General features: G+C 28.9%; 1 protein-coding gene across 3 annotated transcripts in view; it reads left to right on the top strand.

The window, feature by feature from the left end:
* The window catches only part of LOC129963547 (sodium/potassium-transporting ATPase subunit beta-1-like), a 201,458-nt gene that overhangs the window by 80,142 nt on the left and 101,598 nt on the right, over positions 1 to 19,718 (top strand). For 2 of the 3 annotated variants that reach the window (XM_056078008.1, XM_056077998.1), the window contains exon 2: positions 4,234 to 4,344. The exons of the other annotated variant lie outside the window; for it this stretch is intronic. The gene's annotated coding sequence lies outside the window, so the exon portion shown is untranslated. The remainder of the gene's footprint in view (positions 1 to 4,233; positions 4,345 to 19,718) is intronic. 3 annotated transcript variants of the gene reach the window in all.

The following is a 19,718-nucleotide window of genomic DNA, read 5'->3' as shown; positions in this document are numbered from 1 at the left end:
ATCCACACGTGTCAAATAAATCCCTTTAAGAATCTCTTATTGAAAGCACACTTTCACACAAAGAAAATTTTCTCACTCTTCATTCTTGAGTCTTGATCCAAACATACGTGCTATGACTTGAATCCCCGTGAACAAACCACACTTCCCGTGGTAAAGTAGATTGAATTGAATTCCAAATTTATCTTCTTTTCGACAACGCATCACACACACACACACACACACACACACACACACACACACATCTTTATTATTAGTGATATCAGGATTATTTTTCTGTCTTCAGTAGTCAAAAGCAAGACCTATAGGACTGAATAATACGAGTTCCATACTCGTATAGGGATGTTTTATCAAGCAAACAAATGATGCACGAATTGCATAGAATTAGAAATATTTTACAACGGAGTCATAATACGATGGCTGACGGCATGCTATATAAGTTATTCTAGGACACTAGCCTTGCCTTTTCAGTTTGTTTGGAATCTCTTTCATGTTTTATCTTTTTGTATGGTTTCTGTTTCATGATTTTCAGTAATTTTGTACGGTTTTTATTTATATTTATTTTGTAATTTCATTTATTTGCTACTCAAACTTGAGCTAATCCGTTGCACAACAAATTACTTATAACCTATTAATTAATTTTAGAAGAATATAACACGAAATCAGTTTATTTTTGGGAAGTAAGCAGAGAGTAATTTATGTTTCTGAAATACTTTTCTGATCAAAACAGCATAAAATTTGAATGAATTGATCTCAAATGTCGTGTCGTACAAACATAGATCAGTTTCTTTAAATATTCTTTTAAAATAAGCCATTTGTAAATTTAACTTCTTTATTTTTCATAGGAACTTTTACAACTAAATGTCATTTCTATAACTTAATGTGGGTTGTTTTATGGTATTAAAAATTTCAAATTCAAATAGCAAGTATGTAAATTCGGTGAAAGTTTCATTTGAAATCGACAGCCAAACGTTCCAATAGCTGCAGTTGCGTGGAATATTATAAAGGGATGTACGGCCTAGGTATCATCTTTGTTATTTAATCATAAGTTCAAATGACGATACGAATCCTGTAACAATGCAGATGCTGCTTCACAGAGGGTTAAACTAAGCCAAAAAAATTATATTGATGAAATTGAAAATGGACTCAAGATAGAAAATGTCTCATATCCATATAAAAGTAACATTAAATAATTTCATTCTAAAGAATATGGAGGTATTTCGTACAAAATGGTAACGCAGACGTAATTCTAATGGAATAAATCTGATATTTTGCACTTTTGTGCGCGTTACATAAAATAAAGAAGCGGTGCTCGTTTTTCAGTTAATGGAAAGCATACACTTTTCCATGAAAATTCACTGCTATATTTCATGCAACAAAGACCTATCCTAAATCTAACTCTCATTCTTTAAAAAAAAAAGGAAGAAACTCGGAAAAGAAAAAAAGCAGCTTTGCATTCGCAATTTTTCGCAATGAGCTTCAAGAGAAACTCCACTTTACCAAAAACTAGTAAAAAAAAAGGTAGCAAATAAAATGTTCCTCGTAGCATGAATATCATACTTTAGAAAGAATTGATGCTTTGAGGCTTTTGGAGGCACAAATACATGTAGAGATTTTACAGGCGCGTGCTTTTCTGACGTCTAGAGATGGAGCCATTTTATTTTGTATGTTAAAATCTTACCTTTCTAGATCTTTTTCTTCTTGCAGTTTTCACTTTTCCCCCCTTTCGTAGATTCACAGTTTATGAATACTCTTCCTGAGTGGTTGAGTGAGCCCAGATCCATTATTTTCAAATTTTCTGGAAAGATGTTTACTTGAGATTGCTTGTTCCAGGAAAGAAAAATATATGTTTAAAATATTCATTTTTTTGTGTTTGTTTTTGAAAAGTTATTATCAAAAGAAAGGATAATGTATTAAAAACACTTAGGTGAATAAAAATGCAAGAACCTGTAAATAATATCCTGCGATATGGTTATTGTAGTCTCTGGCGCAGATGCATGTTTATGCCGCATATATCACTTTTTATGAGGCATTAGTTTGATTTACAATATTTTTTCCTGATATATGGAATGTAAAATCTTCCAGTTTCGTAGATATAATAAAATGAAATCCATTTCAAGTTTTATGAACTTTTTTCTCGATTTCGAAGGCAACAGTTTATTCAATTTGAATATATTCTTCTTACACACTTTTATTTAACAAACTGTGTACCAATACATAATACACTAATAAGGGCACTAATACACATAATTCACTAATAGGATATACACATAATAAACTAATAGGATATACACTAATACATATAATATACAAATAGAATAATGCACTAACGTATAAAACACTAATAAGGACGACTAGAAATGTAAACATATAAATAAAATTTCAAAATAAATATAAATAAAAACTGGACAAAAGAAGCAATCAAAGCAAACTCAAAAGGCAAAGCAAATGAGAATAATTTCTATAATTGGCTGCCATTGTACACCATTTACATTTCTATAATTTGAAATATCATAAGTCCGTCGTAAAATATTTCCAATTCTATGCAGCTCATTCATCAATAATTTACTTCATTTAACGTCTCTGTACACGTACGTAACTATTAATGAGTCTTATACTACTTGCTTTTATCTATAAGGGGCCGCGGTGGTAAGGTCTCGGCCTCGGAACCGGAGGGTTTCAGGTTCGAGACCCGATTCCACCGAAGAATCGTCGTTTAAGGGGGTCTGTTGCACGTTAAATCCGTCATGACCAAACGTCCTCCCGCTGGTGTGGTGTGGAGAGGGGGGTTCCAGCTCAGGTGTCGTCCTCGTCATCTGACCGTGGTTCAAAATGACGAGGTCCGTCCCAAAATAGCCCTAGTATTACTTCAAACGGGACGTTAATATAACTAAACCAAACCAAACATTTTATCTATAAGAGAATGACGAAATTGCTTCTGTTTGTCTCTTATCTTTATTCTCTAGCTAGCAGCCAGCAGGATTATCCTTCTGCCCACATATCTATCTCTAATAATAAGGATGAGTGTGTGAGTGCGTGCGTGCGTACACATGTGCGCATATGTGTGAATATATGTGTGTGCATGTGCATTTAAATTTTACTTTGAATTTGAATTATATTATTTAATAATGAATTGAAATTTTGACGGTTTCCAACAAATTAATGAAAAAAATTACAACAAAAAATTCTTTTTATGTGCACATTCAAAAGATAATAGTTTAACATTTAAAACATTACCAGTTAATGTTATTAATTTAATATTAGCATAATTTTTTTCTGAATTTCTGAATTTTTTTAATGTTCTTAATTTTCACCAGTATTCTACATTTCCAACTATACTGCATTTTTAGAATCACTATTGTATTCAACAATGATAACAACTTTTGTCCGGCAGAATTTCTGAACACCAATTGAGCAGTTTTTGTATAATCACCCATCAGTCGCCGTCATTGATTATAAAGATTACGATATGCCAGTATTACTCGCCAATTTCTCAAAATGGTCGCCAAGCGTTAAAAACCGTTAAACTGTCTTTATTTTGGATAGCATTTAAAATGGAGTATCATTAATAAGCAATTTTCCTTTCGTAGAACTGTAGTCGAAATTTTTTAGACAACTGCATTTGGTTATTTACGAGAGAAAATAATCATACCTCATTATTTTGCATAACTACTGTATTCTTTGACAAATGAAATTTATTTATATTTAAAAGATTTTTACTTTTAAAAATTCAGACGAATTTTTTATTTTTTTTATTTTCTCTGATTTATCTATATAAATGTATTCTGTAAAAATGTAAAATTTATATTTTATTTATAATTATTTTTTATAATTATTTAAAGTTTTTCTAAATACCATAACTTTTAGACACATCATAATTTATAGACATAACCTTTTTTGTTATATGTTTTATTCTACATATATATTTATAATCATAATTTTTATAACAACAAAATTTGTATATTACTCACGATTTTATAATGCTATTATTTTTTAACTCGAAGAAGTAGCTTTAATTCTAAATTTATAAGTAAATTATAACTTTATTGATGTGAAACAGTAATTTTATTCATTCAGTTCTCGTTTTCATCAATTTAGGTGTAAGCATAAAAGTCGTTTTAATGTTATATAATATATAAATCGCTATTATTTTGTATATAATTATGATTATCATCAATCTCATTTGTGTTTAACTCTTACTTAAATAATTAATAACCACATTTTCTTTTCTTTCAGGAAACTTATAAATCTCTATTTGTTTACTGATGTCAGTGATGACACATTTTATTGAAAATTTCATTTGATGCTAAATGACAGCGTAAGAAGTATGAGAAGTTTTTTATAAAGGTAAGTGAAGTAGTTCTTATTTATCCAAAAGATTAAATGATTTCATATAAGAAAATGTGTTTACGAATATTATAAAAGCAGAAAGTCTGAATCTTCTTCCTCTTTACAATCATCAACTCACAGTTTATGTGCATTTAAAATTTAGTTAGTTTTTAATTATTTAAATATATATTGCCGATGCAATGTTCATACATTTCTCTTTGCCTGAACAAAAATTACTTTTGGTATCTTAAACATTTTTATAAAAGTTTTGTTTTATCCTTATTTTAAAATGCAGATGAAATGCAAAATTCTGTGCAAACTAATATATTTTCAAAAGATATATTCATAAAAGATATATTCAAAGATATATTTCATAAGATATTTTCAAAATTTATAAAAGTTTATAACTTTACATAAACTTTTATAAATTTTTGCCTTAAAAATAAGTAAAGATATTTTTTTCAAACATATGTTGAGAAAAGATTATCAAAAGGTAAGAAATATGTAGAGCGTTTTCGTTTAAAAAGATTATAGTATCAAAAATCCATCATACTCGATGTTGCCTCCTTGAGCTATCGAATATAAATATTTACATGAAATTGTTCTGAATATTTTGAATAAGAAAAATAGCTAGTCTTTATGTACCGAAAATTTATACTGCCGAAATAACCCAATCTTCAGAAATATTAAAAAGATAAAGCATTTAAAAAAATATTCTTAAAATCCCCATAATTTTTTTAAAGTTCAAAAACCTGCTATCGAGTCTGAAGCCTAAACCAAAGATATCTTAATATGAAAAAAAAATCAGGTTTATTTTAAGTATTTTGTTTAACTTTCTTTTATAAAAAAAATGTCCACTTGTTCGCAGTGAAACATCTGAAAAATACAGCAAAAACTTTTTTTAAATACTTAACCCGTGGTTTTGGAAATGAATTGAATTAAAGAAAGGATTTTTCAGAAAAAGTAATAACTTTTTGTTATTATTTCTTCGCCTACTGACTACTAATTTTAGATCGTATTTCTTACTTTAAAGAACTTTTAATTCACTCTTCATTTTTTTTTCTTTCAATTTTTTTTTTATCTTAAATATATAATTTTGGTCAGAAAAGCCAAAAAAAAAAAAAAAAAAATACAAAAAGACCTTTAGAATTTCCGAAAAAAAATCTTTACAAGTTTTTATTTATTTATTTTATTTTTTACATCACCGAATGGAAACTTTTTTTTCATAAACGAATAGCAACATATTCAACTTTCCTTCTTTTTCTTCCAAGAACTTTCGAATTCGAAAGTGAATTTAGATGGCCAGAACTCCAAAATGATTATTTTTCTATCAAATTCTAAGCACTTCGAAGACAAACTCAATTTGAATATCATTTTAAAAGTTTATACAGTAAGGGAAAAAAACATTTTTTTTTTCAATATCAAAGATTTCTCAAAGAAAACTGAAAGGTCTTGAAGGAAAAGAAATCGAATAAGCCGAGGTTGACATTTCATTTAATTCATTGGGAATTCCAATCATTTTTATAAAAGGAAATTTGCGTCTGATTTACATAGAGGTGCATGAAAGGATGAACGTGGTTTACTTTAATTTCAGATGTCACTGATTATGATAAATTGATATGTGGAATGTAATATTAATTAAAAGAAATCAATAAGAATCTCTAAATAAATACTTGTTCTTATATATCTGCTAAATATTGTGCATTATCGGCTGATATGATCGAATGAATTATGATCTGAGTAATCAAAGGATGTATATTTCCAGAAGGTGAAATTATGTTACGCTGTAATATAACTATATTAATTTAAAGAAGTAAAAACTTTAGGTACCATTTCTGCTAACAGAGGGTGTTCCCAAAATTAACGCAAGATTTGAGTTTGCCACCATTCGTGTAGTAAAGTGCTGGTAACTCTTAAAAATCCATTTGACAGCTGATAGTTTAGAATTAGTAAAAATGAAGCGTTACACGATAGAACAACGTGTTAACATAAAATTTGAAATAATTTTTTTTAAAAAAAAGAACATTTTTTTCTTTTCAATTATTATATTTTTATTGAATCGTAAAGTAGTCAGTATAAGGTTATATATGGAATAACATAGATTGCAAGTGGTTTCCTAGGCTTAGCTAGCACATTCGCACTTTCTTATCGAAATTTTACATGACTATTTTTCATAAATGGGACTGAATTTCTTTGATTCAGCTTTCCATTTCCTTCTTCAATGCACTCATGCTTGTGGACTTGTTGTCAGGGGCCTGTGACTTCAAATAATCCCATAAAAAGAAATCCAATGGTATTAAATCATACGTCCTAAGGGGCCAATTCTCAAATGTTCAAACCATGGCCTCCAGACTTTCATTATTTTTTTAATATTGTTCAACAATGAAAACACTTTGTTCTATCGTTTAATGCTCCATTTTTACCAAAATTATCAGCTGTCAAATGGGTTTTTTAATAGAGTTATCAACACTTTACTGCACGAATGGTGGCAAATTTAAACACTGAGTTGATTTTGGGACACCATTTTTGATGTTGTTAATTCGATTCAATAAAAATCGTGCATTTTTGATAAAGACAAAAAATAAAAGCTTCTCTTATTTTTTCTTTTTATGTTGATAATTCTTCACTATAACAGGTATTTATATTATATTTATGTGTATCACAAAATTTTGTGGATAAGAAAATGCAATATTTTTTCTCCTATTACAATTGGGGTTTTAACTCTTCACTACAAATATTTTTACTTACTTATTTGAATTCATTCTGAAATTACAAGCACAAATTGTTTAAATGAGTATATTGGATGTTTATTCCATGATCTGCTTGTTAAAAAGTTTTCAAAGAAACTACCGAGTTACAAATAAGAAATTTCGCATGTATTGAAGCAATAGAGTTATAATATTATTCAAGGGAACTTCCAGGGTCCTTAGAAAAGAGTTCCGGATAAAATATTTTTTTTTAAAAAAATTGTTTAACTGTATCTAAATAAAGGAACAAAGAAACCGATTCATTGAGTAAGAAAATGTACAGTAATACATGGTCATCGTAAATTCATTGAAGACTTTTAAAAATCAATAAAAAGAATGAAATCATCATAAAAAAACGGTTTATACGAATGTGGTGAGTAGGAATTCAGATATTTTTTGTCCATAGTAAAAAAAGAAAAAGAAATGGCTCCTCCTATCGATGACGGAATGTACTTCCTTATGCAAGGGTTGTACCGTGGCCAGCGATAGCCCTTAGGACTCAACCACAGTTCCCCCCCAGTGTTGCTGTCGGGGCAATCCGGTCATTTAGGTTTTCTCCATGGGTTTTCTGGGAGGGGATTGGAGAGTCAGTCAATAACTTTTCATTGTGTCAAAAAGTCGCTGATGCAAAATTTAAAACACACTTTTGCATACCAGATTTGAATTATTTGTATTGAGTCGATACATGCAGGACACGATCGAGCGTTTTCAAGTGTTGTTGATTAAGAACCATTATATAAGTATTTTACCAACAACTATTGCATTGCAAGATGTTCACAAGACAAAAGACTCAAAACAAGAAAGGATTCATTCATGCTCATTGAATTTTAATTAGTAAATAAATATATTTAGAGCCAAATTGTATTGATGTAAGTAAGTGACTTTCACCGTGCCTTTCCAGAGACATTTGAAATAACGAGTTTTTAAAGAAAATATTCCTTGTATTTGTAAACAATTGCTGAAAATCTTTCATTCCTTTTTAATAAATTGCTCCTAAATTTTTTTATGGCTCATCTTAAATATTGAAATATACTGGATGTATTGTGATTCATAATTTCAGACAAAATAAAAATTGTAAACTTTAAATAAAATTTGTGACTATTTTAAAAATTAGCGCAATTGTAAAACTGAAACATTTGAATAGTAATTTTCTGATTACTCTACATTTCCCGTGAATATGAGAAATAAATGCTTTGTATTTCCGTAGATGTTTTCACAGAATATACAGAACTTATATCTGATTCTGCCATTTAATGAATAAAGCATTAAATATGAATAAGCTAAAAATATCTACCTCTCAAATTCGGATTCTAATAACTGTTCAAGATGCGAAGCTAAATTAGAAATGGATCTGAGATATTAACTCAGAAATTACTCCCTGACTTTATTCAGCTAATGAGAAAAAGATTGAATGAGGTTGTACAATTTATGAACTGTAATGTATTCTCAAATGAAAGTTTCCATTTCATGTTGATCTAGAATGATTATGTTAAAGTAGACAATCTTTAGAATTAGAAATAAATGTTTCTGGCTGCGATAAATTAAGTTCTCTTATAAGATGGGATAAAAACAGTTTCCATAAAGACTGTTTATAGCAAACGGAAAAGAATTTAACCAATAATTTGGGATGAAATTATTTCTTTTGATCTTCTGTTTAAAAATATGCTGCAGTTCCTTTAATATCCGTATATTTTATGTATTATTACAAATCTGTAATGTGGCTTCCCATCATGGTTAATTTAATCACTGGAAAGACCGTTTTACGATCAGTTCTGTTGGATGCTGATCGGGTCCCAAATCAGTGATCCCAGAGCTTGGCAATCGTTTGGTGATTTCACAACGAATTTGGCGACTTTGGTGACAAAATAGATAATACTGGAATCTTCCAGAATTTTGGCGATAGAGCCAATAGGGACATAAATATGTCTGATTATTCTAGAACCTTCTCTGCCCAGCTCCGAGAACTATAAAAAGCCACCAGTCTAAGTTGAAGACAGTTGGGGAAAAAGTCACCGGTGAATAGTTGGATTAGTCCAACGAAGAGCAAGCGTTGTGTGGAGCTCAAGCGATTTCTGAATTAAGCAGTGGGTCGAGTCCTGGTATTTATTATAGAAGCAGCATCGATTCGTTTGAGGAGTAGCCAGTCATGTAGTAGTAAGTCGGCAGTTAGATGCAGTTAAAGTGAAGAGACAGTGGAGAATTGCAAGCGTCTGAGAGACTGTAGAGAGTAACTACTAATATTTCCTCCTCTTACTGAATTCTGTCTGGCCAGTTTGTGTGCTGTGGTTTTTATTACTACCTATCACTACTTGTGGTCTACTGTTTATTGTAGTGTGCTGCTGTTTGTTGCCTGTGTTCATTTCGGCTGTGCATTTGTTCTCTGCATATTCTTGTCTTCGTGTTAATAAAAGTCGTTGTTTGTCACGTAGGCCTGATGATTTTTTTTTTCGTCATCGACTAACAAATCGAAAGAACCCCGAATTCATAACAGTATTCTAAATTTATAAATAGATATAGTTAATGGGGTATTAGAAACTGAAATAACTGAATCATTATTCCAACGTCTGAAACATAATAGTTCATTTATTAGAATTCAAAGTGTTATTATAGAGCTTCTATTGTTCAAAATAAAAATAATAAAATTTATAGTTATAGAAACCTTTTCAGCTAATTTGTTATACTAATTTTTGGCTTTATAGGAAGTTTTAGATCACTATTGTATGAGATTAAGATTAATCAACGTTATTTTATAGTTTTTCTCCGTTGTACCTATGCTTTAATTCGCTATCTAAATTTTAATTTACAATGCTATCAAGTTAATTTTCTCCCTGTAAAAGGATATTTCAATTAACAGAATAAATTAAGTAGGATTTATAGAAAGAAAAAAAATTGAGAAACTTTTTTTTAATTGAGAAATTTTGATTTTTAAATTCTTCTAATTAATTAATTTATGACGATGAAAGAAAAAACCTCAAGACTACTAATTTTTTTAAGAAATATGAATAATTTTAATGATGTATTTGTATTTATTTTTGTATTGCCAATGTGAAAATAAGTTAAACATTTTATATCCATTTTTAATCACTAATGATGATAGAACTGTTTTTAACTTAATAAGAAATTTATGCTTTAAAAAAGATAGTTTTTTAAATACTTTTGTAAAAGAATTGTACCTGAAAATACACATTTCAGAATTATTATAGTTTACGTAATCGTGTCCAATTAATTTCAGTACTTTCGATTAGGTACTTATTTGTCTCTGTATAAGTGAAAACATCAGTTAATTTACTTAAAATTAAATTATATTTTAAATTATTATGTAGTAACTAATATAAATGTAACTACACTCATATATAAAATTAATGATTATTGAAATTTAGAATAAGGTTTTCATACATTTCATAATTCAAAACAATTATTTCATATAAGATAATTGTTAATATACAATTAAATATTATTAAAATTTAAAATAATTGATTCATTGAAATAATTTTTAATAATATAAATTGTCAATATACATTTAAATACAATATTTTTTAATATAGAATTAAATATTATTAAAATTTAAAATAATTGTTTCATTGAAATAATTTAAAATAGTTATTTCATACGTTAAAAAATTTTTCATGTACAACATCATATAATATATAATAAAATTTCACGGATAATCAGAAAAATCTTTTTCTTTTTTTTACAAGTGCACAAAAAAAACCAAAAAGGGGAGAAAAATATTTTATAAACAATCAGATTAAAACATTATTTATTAGATAGATAAAAATAGCTATAAAAACTAAAGTAAAAAATTTATATCTGTGTCGAAATATTGATGATACGTGCAATGTTCTGCTTTATTTTTCTTACTGGTCGAGATGAGGATCTTACGATTTTCCAGGCGTCTTTTTACAATGCTTATCGCTCCAAAGAACTGCTTTTTTTGACAAGCAAGCCATCGAGAACGAAGAAATGTGGTTCCTCGCTTGAATGCATCACCAGCTACCCCTATCTTCTCGCCGAGATTGAAATCTAGAGCCAGAAAAGGAAGAAAATGAACGAAAGAATCAATTCCTTGCCACTGTTTTGCTGTTGTCCGGCTCTTCTCAACAATACGATTTCTGGAAGCGTACCAAAGTTTATTCTTCGGTATGGGATTTCAATTCTCGAACATACCAAAACTCCTGCTGAGAAAATGGTATATTAATGGAAAACTTTTGCCGCGAAGATTCTCGATATTAATGTATTTCATTTTAAGAACCCTGTATTGCGTTCGAAAATAATGGCATTTAATTGAATTAAAATGCAATGAAAGGCAAGCGTAACTCTTTGAAGAATGAGGCCAGCAAGTGATGCATTGCGAGGATTTTAAATAGATATAAAAGGGTAAGCTTCTTATGTAAAATGGGGATAAATATAAATGAGTCTTCCTCAACCAGTAGCAAATGCTGCGGAATAAATATGAGTCTAATACAAATATTGAATAATTCTTCATTAATCAGAATGGACTGCATTTATTAGATTTGCTACGATGATTAAAAAATATCATGGAATTCGCTGATGTAATCTCTTTTCTTTTGAAATGATAAACCATAAACATAATTATAATAATTGAATAAGTATAAGTGAAACAAATTGATAACAATAAAATAATGAAATAGAGTAAATTATTCAATAAACAAATTAAACTATATTGATAACAATAAAATAATGAAATAAAGTAAAGTGTATTGATAACAATGAAGTTATGAAATAAAATAAAATATAATAATAACAAAAAAGTAAATAAATATATTGATAACAATAAAGTAATGAAATAATGTAAAGTATATTGTTAGTAATAAATAAAATAGATAAAGTAAAGTATATTAATAACAATAAAGTAATGAAATAAAGTAAAATATATTGATAACAATAAAGTAATGAAATTAAGTAAAATATACTGATAACAATAAAGTAAATAAAGTATATTGATAACAATAAAGTAATGAGATAAAGTAAAATGTATTGATAACAATAAAGTAATGAAATTAAGTAAAATATACTGATAACAATAAAGTAAATAAAGTATATTGATAACAATAAAGTAATGAGATAAAGTAAAATGTATTGATAACAATAAAGTAAATAAAGTATATTGATAACAATAAGTAAATAAATAAAGTAATTGATAAAAATAAAGTAAATAAATAAAATAATTGGTAACAATAAAGTAAATAAATAAAGCAAAGTAATTGATAAAAATAAAGTAATTGGGAACAATAAAGTAAATAAATGAAGCAAAGTAATTGGAAACAATAAAGTAAATAAATGAAGCAAAATAATTGATAACAATAAAGTAATGAATTAAAGTAAGGTATATTAATAACAATAAAGTAATGAAATAAAGTAAAGTATAATGATAACATGTTAAATTGAAAACAATATACATGTAGGAAAATTACAGCATTGAATGCCATATATGTTGCCGTAGTCTAGCTCAGGAATAGATAGCCTAATGGTTAGAGCACTACTCTACCATGCAAAGGAACCCGAGTTCAAATCAAAGAATAATAATTTACATTTTTTTTAAATTTATATGCAAATTTAAAGAATGTAAATATTTCCCTAGTTGAGTGTTCTAGAATATTCCTCCAAGTATGTAAAAAGACTACAGCTGATAAATCGTCAGTTGTAACGCTGTCCGTGTGAAAGTACTACGCTAAAATAAATCCGTTTAGAAATTGCATCTTACTACGAATTTATTTCTACGTGACAATATTAAATTAAATATTTCATTGTTGTCATAGAATATTTATCATTTTATGGAAATTAGTTTTTATATTGCAATAGTAAGAAGCATATAGAAATATGTATAATTTGAAAACTTCTATGAAATATGTAGCTTTATTATTCTCCAGAGAAATTAGGAAATCATATGCTTTAAGAATGAAGATGCTTCTTTATGATGTATACAATTTTATAATGGTGAAATGTGTAAATGAGCTTTTACTACACATTATATGAATTCAAAAAATTTATTTAGTTGCCAATAATTAGTTAGTCGTGATACTTACAAAGAGTGTCCCTAAAGAAGAAAAAAAAAAAAACCCGCAAGATTTCAATTTGCATTCATTCGAACATATTAGTGTTGGCAAAATTATTTTTAAAAAAAAAACATTTGACAGCTGATAGTTTAGGGTTAGGAAAAAGGAAGCGTTACAAGATAGAACAACGTGTTTTCGTTGTTGGGCAATATTTCAAAAACAATGAAAGTCTGGTGGCCACAGTTCAAAAATTTGAGAATTGGCCCACTAGATCGTATGATTTGATAACCATTGGATTTCTCTTTATGGTGTTATTTGAAGTCAAAAGTCTATGAAAACAAGCCCACAAACAGGCATGCATTGAAGGATGAAATTCAATCCTGCATCAACGAAAGTCAGACACATTTATGCAAAATGCTGACGAAAAATTGCGACAAAAAGAGTGCATATATGTCAGCAAAGCTCTGTACTTTACGATTCAATAAAAGCATAACAATTTAAAGAAAAAAACTGTATTTTTTATTTAATTCAAATCTTTGGTTAACAAGTTGTTCTATCGTGTAACGCTTTATTTTTACTTACTCTAAATTATCAGCTGCCAAATGGTTTTTTTAATAGGGTTGCCAGCACTTTACTACACTAATAGTTGTAAATTCAAATCTTGTGTTATATTTTGGGTCCCTCTTTAAATTTATAATCACCTTTTTACTGTTCTGATACTATTATTTAAGTAATAATTATATAATATGGGCTGGCGTCCTGGCCTGGGGGAATCGCGTCTTCCCCGTGATCTGTGCGTCCCGAGGTCGAGTCCTGGTTTGGACATGGTTGTTCTTTACTTTGTATTCTATCTGTGAGGTGTGTGAAAGAGTCCTCTTGTAAAAAGTAGTTGTGCAAGCAAGTGTGTGAGTGTCATCTTCATATGAGTTAGAAGTCAGACCTCTGTCCTAGGATGCTCAGGGGTCTTTACCTTCAGAAGCTACTGCACAAACTCGGCTTAAATTGCTAACTTCGTCAGCGGTCTTGTACAAGTGCCATAAGTAATAACAATATAATATGCTAATTTATTGAAAATGCTGCAATAATATTTAAACTTGGCATAAATCCATCTGTTAGTACATGTCCCAAAAAAATGAGATTTCCTATTAAAAGAAAAGTGTTCTCCGGTGATAATATAATCTATTTTAATTTTTTAACCAACGCATATTCTTGTTTTTAAATACCTCAGTTTTTTTTATTAAAATATATAAAAGAAGCTACAAATAAGTTGTTCATCTATGTACTTTAAATATCATTAGAGAAATGTATTATAGTTCGAAAGGTATTGAAACATTTCTATCTTAAAAATATCGAAACAAAATTTTCATCAGCGAATAAAGAATAGAGAAATACAGCTATTTCAAGCCATAAAGCAAGAGCAAATATTTACGAAACTCAAACCTAAACAACTGTTCTTACTCGGAAATAAGACTGAGAAAATCGCTTGTTGTAAGCACCTGTTACATTCTATGAAATGAGACAAGAACAATATTCTGTTTCATACTTTGTAGCAGGTTTTTCCATAGGAATTTTTATTCTCCGGCATAAAGTCAAAAAGGATGTATTTACAGCAGAGAATCCTTTAAATCATTTTTACACAATGGGAAAATATTCCAAGTCGTGTCACCTAGGTTACTGCAAACAATTCATTTAGCGCTCGCTCGTCGTCATTTCCTGTTGCTATGGTAACAAGTGATTTGAAGAGCTGCCAGGGAACTTTTGGCACAGTGGTGAACGGAAATGTTTAAGAATTTGAACGTTGTCGCGAGTGAAATCTTTTCGTCAGTTTCCTGTATAGAAAAACTGTTTTTGTCCTGTTTGGAATCATGATTTATTGCGTGCAGGAAAATGGAATGTAGCATAAAACGAAAGTACGTAGTAGAAGGAAGGGATGGTAAAAATGACGACAGAGTAGGCTTATGATGGATTTTCAGAAAGGCTTACGAAAAATGTATTGCATTTCATAAGCTCAATTTTAAAATAATTTGAAACCCTCTTCCAATTTTTTTTTCTTCTGAAACAATCGATTTTGGAGCGTAAAAGTATAGCAGAATATTTCAAGCACAATATTTGACTTTATTTAGGAAACAAATATCCAATTTTCTGAAATATATATGTAAGAGAATGAAATGAAATGCTTGTAGTTAAGTCATGCCTTTTAGTATTACATTCCATATTTTTTTTATTCAAAATGTTCATCTTCTTTTTCTTGCTTTATTTGAGAAAAAAAATGCATCTTTGAGTTGATTATCCATATTTTTGTTTGGTTATAAATTATTCTTTGTTTGGTTAATGTATAATATTTTGTGCATTTCTGAAGCTGTGTATGTTTTAAATGAATAAATAGAAATCGAATTTATATGAAAATGATGTATAATGATATTCCCTATTATACTATGTAAAATTAAGGATTTATATTAGCGATATTTGATATTATGGTATTTAATTTTTAAAACAAAATCAAAAAATAATTTACTAAGCTGAAAATCATTTGAATACTCGGAATAGTGAAAATAGCTTCTATTCTTGTCATATGTATACAAAGAACAATGCAAATCAGATAGAAAAACTGAGTAATTTTGTTTTAAGATAGTATTCCAGAAGACCATTTATTAATTTTCCCCGGCTTGAAAAAGAAATCTAATTATTTCAAGGAAAACGTTTTTTACACGAACTGTCATTTCAAATAACAGGGAGATAAATGAGCTTTACTTTTCAATGTATATCAGTAGTCATGAGCAGCGTAACAATAAAGGATCCATAAATTCTTCATTCATTTTATCATTTGGGGTTGAAAATTCTTCACTCCCAATGTCGCTTCAAACTGACTCCAAGAAAAGAAATAACCCCCAGACTCCCTTCCGATTCCTCCTATTCGAAATGTATCTTTCCTACAGAAACTTGTTTCTATAAACGCCCGCCATAAACATAGATATTTGTCTGGAAGTGTTCTCGTTGTGGATACACAGTATAAGGCAGCACACACCAGATAGGGATTAGTGATCCAAGGTAGACTATGATTACAACAAATTTGCTCTGTGAGAATTTTTTATGAATTTAAGGTACATTTGAATTGAGATTTTAATTTTTGCATGGATTTAATATTTGACCATTACAGTAAGCATATATATAATTTTCTAAATAAGATATCTTACTATCATTTGTGAAAATCTAATGAATATAATATACTCTTTAGTATTATTTTTTTTTATTTTAATATTTTGCTTTTGTAGAAAACATTTTTCAGTGTGATATTTTTAATATTAAACGAATTCCTTTAATTTGTATCTCAAGCCTATTTTGTTCATTTTTTTAATATAGGCACTATTTATCAGCCTCCCAAACTCACTTTTAGATGTCTCTTTAACGTAGAATAACAATTTGCATTTATTATTGGCATTATATAAATTTTTTCATTGTTTTGTTTAGCTTTTTTAAAAAATTCTTTAAAAAAATCTAGAGAATATTTTAGATTAGACTATAAATATATAACATAGTAAAAGACGCACTTTGACCAAGATAAAAAGTTTTCCAAATATAACCAACAGTATATTCAGAACCGAGAAACTCAGATTTAATCACAAGGGGAGCCAGATTTAAATCATAAGTGGAAAAAAACCAAGACTCGTGAAGAAGGGAATCGCCAAAAGCCTACAATGTAAACGAAATTATACAGCAGAATAATACGAGGAACAATTTAAATATTAAATATTCAGTATCGTACAAAATATTAAAGAAATAAGGTATTAAATCAGTGAGGTTACAATATCAAGAATGAAATGTGGGAAAATAAAACAAAACCCCAAACTTTCCAAATTTATTAAATCAGATGCCCTTAAGTATTTTTTAAAAAGAATCGCAGCTGGAACATTCCGAGAAGAAAACATGTTTCCCCATTTACGTTGTAAAGACCATAAACCTCAACTCAAAATATGCTAACATTCCCAACGGATGCTTCGCCAAGAATATAACACAAGATTTATAAAACGGGACTCCGTTGTTAATGACGAGCGTATATTAGATCTATCATTTCCGAAATTAAATATGCGCCTCGCATCGCACGTTTCTGGAATTAATGGAAGTATTCCACAGCGGCTATTAATCTTTCTATCTTTTCTCAGTTTAAGGTCGCCGATAAAATCCGGAAATTCTTGAGTTTCGACTAGAAAGAAAGTAGAAACCCTCCCCCCCCTTTTTGATTACTACCCTTATATTCCGTAATAACTCGGAGATGAATGATCTTCTGAAATTAAATTCTGATCGTGCCCAAAATGAATTCATTGCTGTGATGGATTCTTGGAATAAGTTAACATGGCGCATGCGTCAACGAGTAGGTAGTAGTAAGCGGAGGTTGATGGGTTATGGTACCGGTGGGATATGTATGTACCTATGCAAACCCATTAAATTGCACAGGTTCAAATCTGACTGACGTATGTCGATGGATTAATGGTAATTTCGAAGCATGCGCTCCCGGGCTTCTACTGATTTCTCTCAGCTCGGGTTTTAACTCAGATGCATAATGTAAGATCACCTTTTGAAATGGTTAATAATCGAGATTGCTTTGGTTGTATACATTCTAGAAGACGTGTTGGAATTCCAAACTTATTAGAAATCAATTTAAAAGGAAATATTTGCGTCTATAACGATTGCTTATACTCAGATATATGGAACGATGCCATGATAGTTGACAGAAAATTGCACTGCCTAAAAATAAACATATATTTCTTTAGCTCCTTAATAAAATAAATAAATACCTTAATAAAGTTAAACCAGGAAGGACATTTTATGAATATTTTGTTTGTGCTTCAAAAAGTGGAATTTAAATAATACAATTTTTTTTTATAATAGCATTTTTATCTGTTTTAAAATATATATTTTTTATAAATTAAAATGAAAATGTTCTTTCTTTTAACAGAAATTAACAATTTTTCTATAAATAATATACTATCCCAATTTTTTCCATCATTTTGTTCAGATAGAAGGGTCTTTTCCAAATAAAAAAATATTCCATTTTTATCTCTGAAGTTCTAAAAGCATTTCTTTAATAACTATATATTTACGAAAGATTTATTGTAATTGTATGGTGCATAAACCTTTAAGAACGTAAGAAATGTGCTTTGTATACCTTTTGTATTATCTACTGAAATTTCACGACATGTAATTCTTTTTTTAATTTTTCGTTTACAAAGAGAAATTATTGTAAAAAATTCGAATTTCATATTTTGACGAATCTTCACATTTCAAAACTCCATGAGTAAGAAAAATACATTTTTAGCATTATGTGTACCTGTTCATCTATTTGTGAACATGCTAAACACGTTTTAAACTAGATAGATGAACTCTGGTATATGGTTTTTGCATCAAATTTGTAGACTTTTATCATATTTTGAGCAAAACTCTATTCCGAACAAAGTATTTTTATCTGATTGCTCGAATATAAGTAAACTCGATAGCTACAAAAAATAATGAGCTAGAAATATAAATTTAGTACACATATTTAGCATTTCTACAGTGTAAAATCTTATAAAATTGTAGTCTAAATATGTCTAAGAATTAACTGTTTGTAAGTCTGTACTTTCTCAATCATGTAAATGCAATAACACAAATACGCATTTCTTAAATCAGTGAAATTCGGTTCGGTATTTTGAGACTACAATTGTTTTTAGTGGAGGCGAGGCAGGCAGCAAATTTTTGAATTTAATCCGTTTCAAAAAATAAAGTATACAGAATAGCTGTCTGATTTTAGGGTACTTGTGTATTAATCGCATGATAGATATCAATAATCATACAAGTCAAGATCGTACGTAAGATTCGATAAAAATGCTATATTTCACGCTATAGATTCATATTTCTCAATTAGTATTCGCCAACGCTGTCAAATTCATTTGCGGCCTTCACCCAAGGCCTACAACGGGGGAACATTATACCTTTATTAGAGAGATTCCATACCATCTGGGTTAATAGAATTTTCTAAAAAACATGCAAGTTGTCTACGGAACTTTCAAAATAGCACGAGAAACTAAAATATTATAGGATGCTTCATTCTCTTGGTGAAATTTCCATAAAGTCTTTTTTATATATATTTAATAAATCTAACATTACAGCAACAGCTAATTTACAGTTATCTATAGAAAACAAATTACAGCCATTGGTTTAAAAATATAGTAAGTAAATAAATTGAAATATTTATAGAAAGTTAAATGTCGGACCGAAGCAAATGTAAACATCTTTAATATGACAGAAATCTCATATGAATCAATCAAACCGATTTCAATTTAACAAATGATCATCATTTATTATTTCCATTTAAAATACAAAAGCAATAGTTCATTTATAATTAATTTAAAGGATTTAATCTAATATAAATTTTTATGAAATTGTAGAATTGAAAATAATGAACTATATTTTGTAGAAAACTGAACCGAATAAAAGATATCTTTAGCAGAAAAGAAAAAAATAAGTAAACGCATTATGTCTCTTCTTTTTAAAATAAAATACTTTTTCTCATCATTCATAAATTGTCCTAAGCTGACAGGAACTGAATCTTTTTCAACATTTCGCGTCGTAAAATGTTTGAAAAACGTGCCGC

The sequence above is a fragment of the Argiope bruennichi genome, chromosome 1 (assembly GCF_947563725.1).
Source record: "Argiope bruennichi chromosome 1, qqArgBrue1.1, whole genome shotgun sequence".
Lineage (NCBI taxonomy): Eukaryota > Metazoa > Arthropoda > Arachnida > Araneae > Araneidae > Argiope > Argiope bruennichi.
This window is presented reverse-complemented; position numbering and strand designations above follow the sequence as displayed.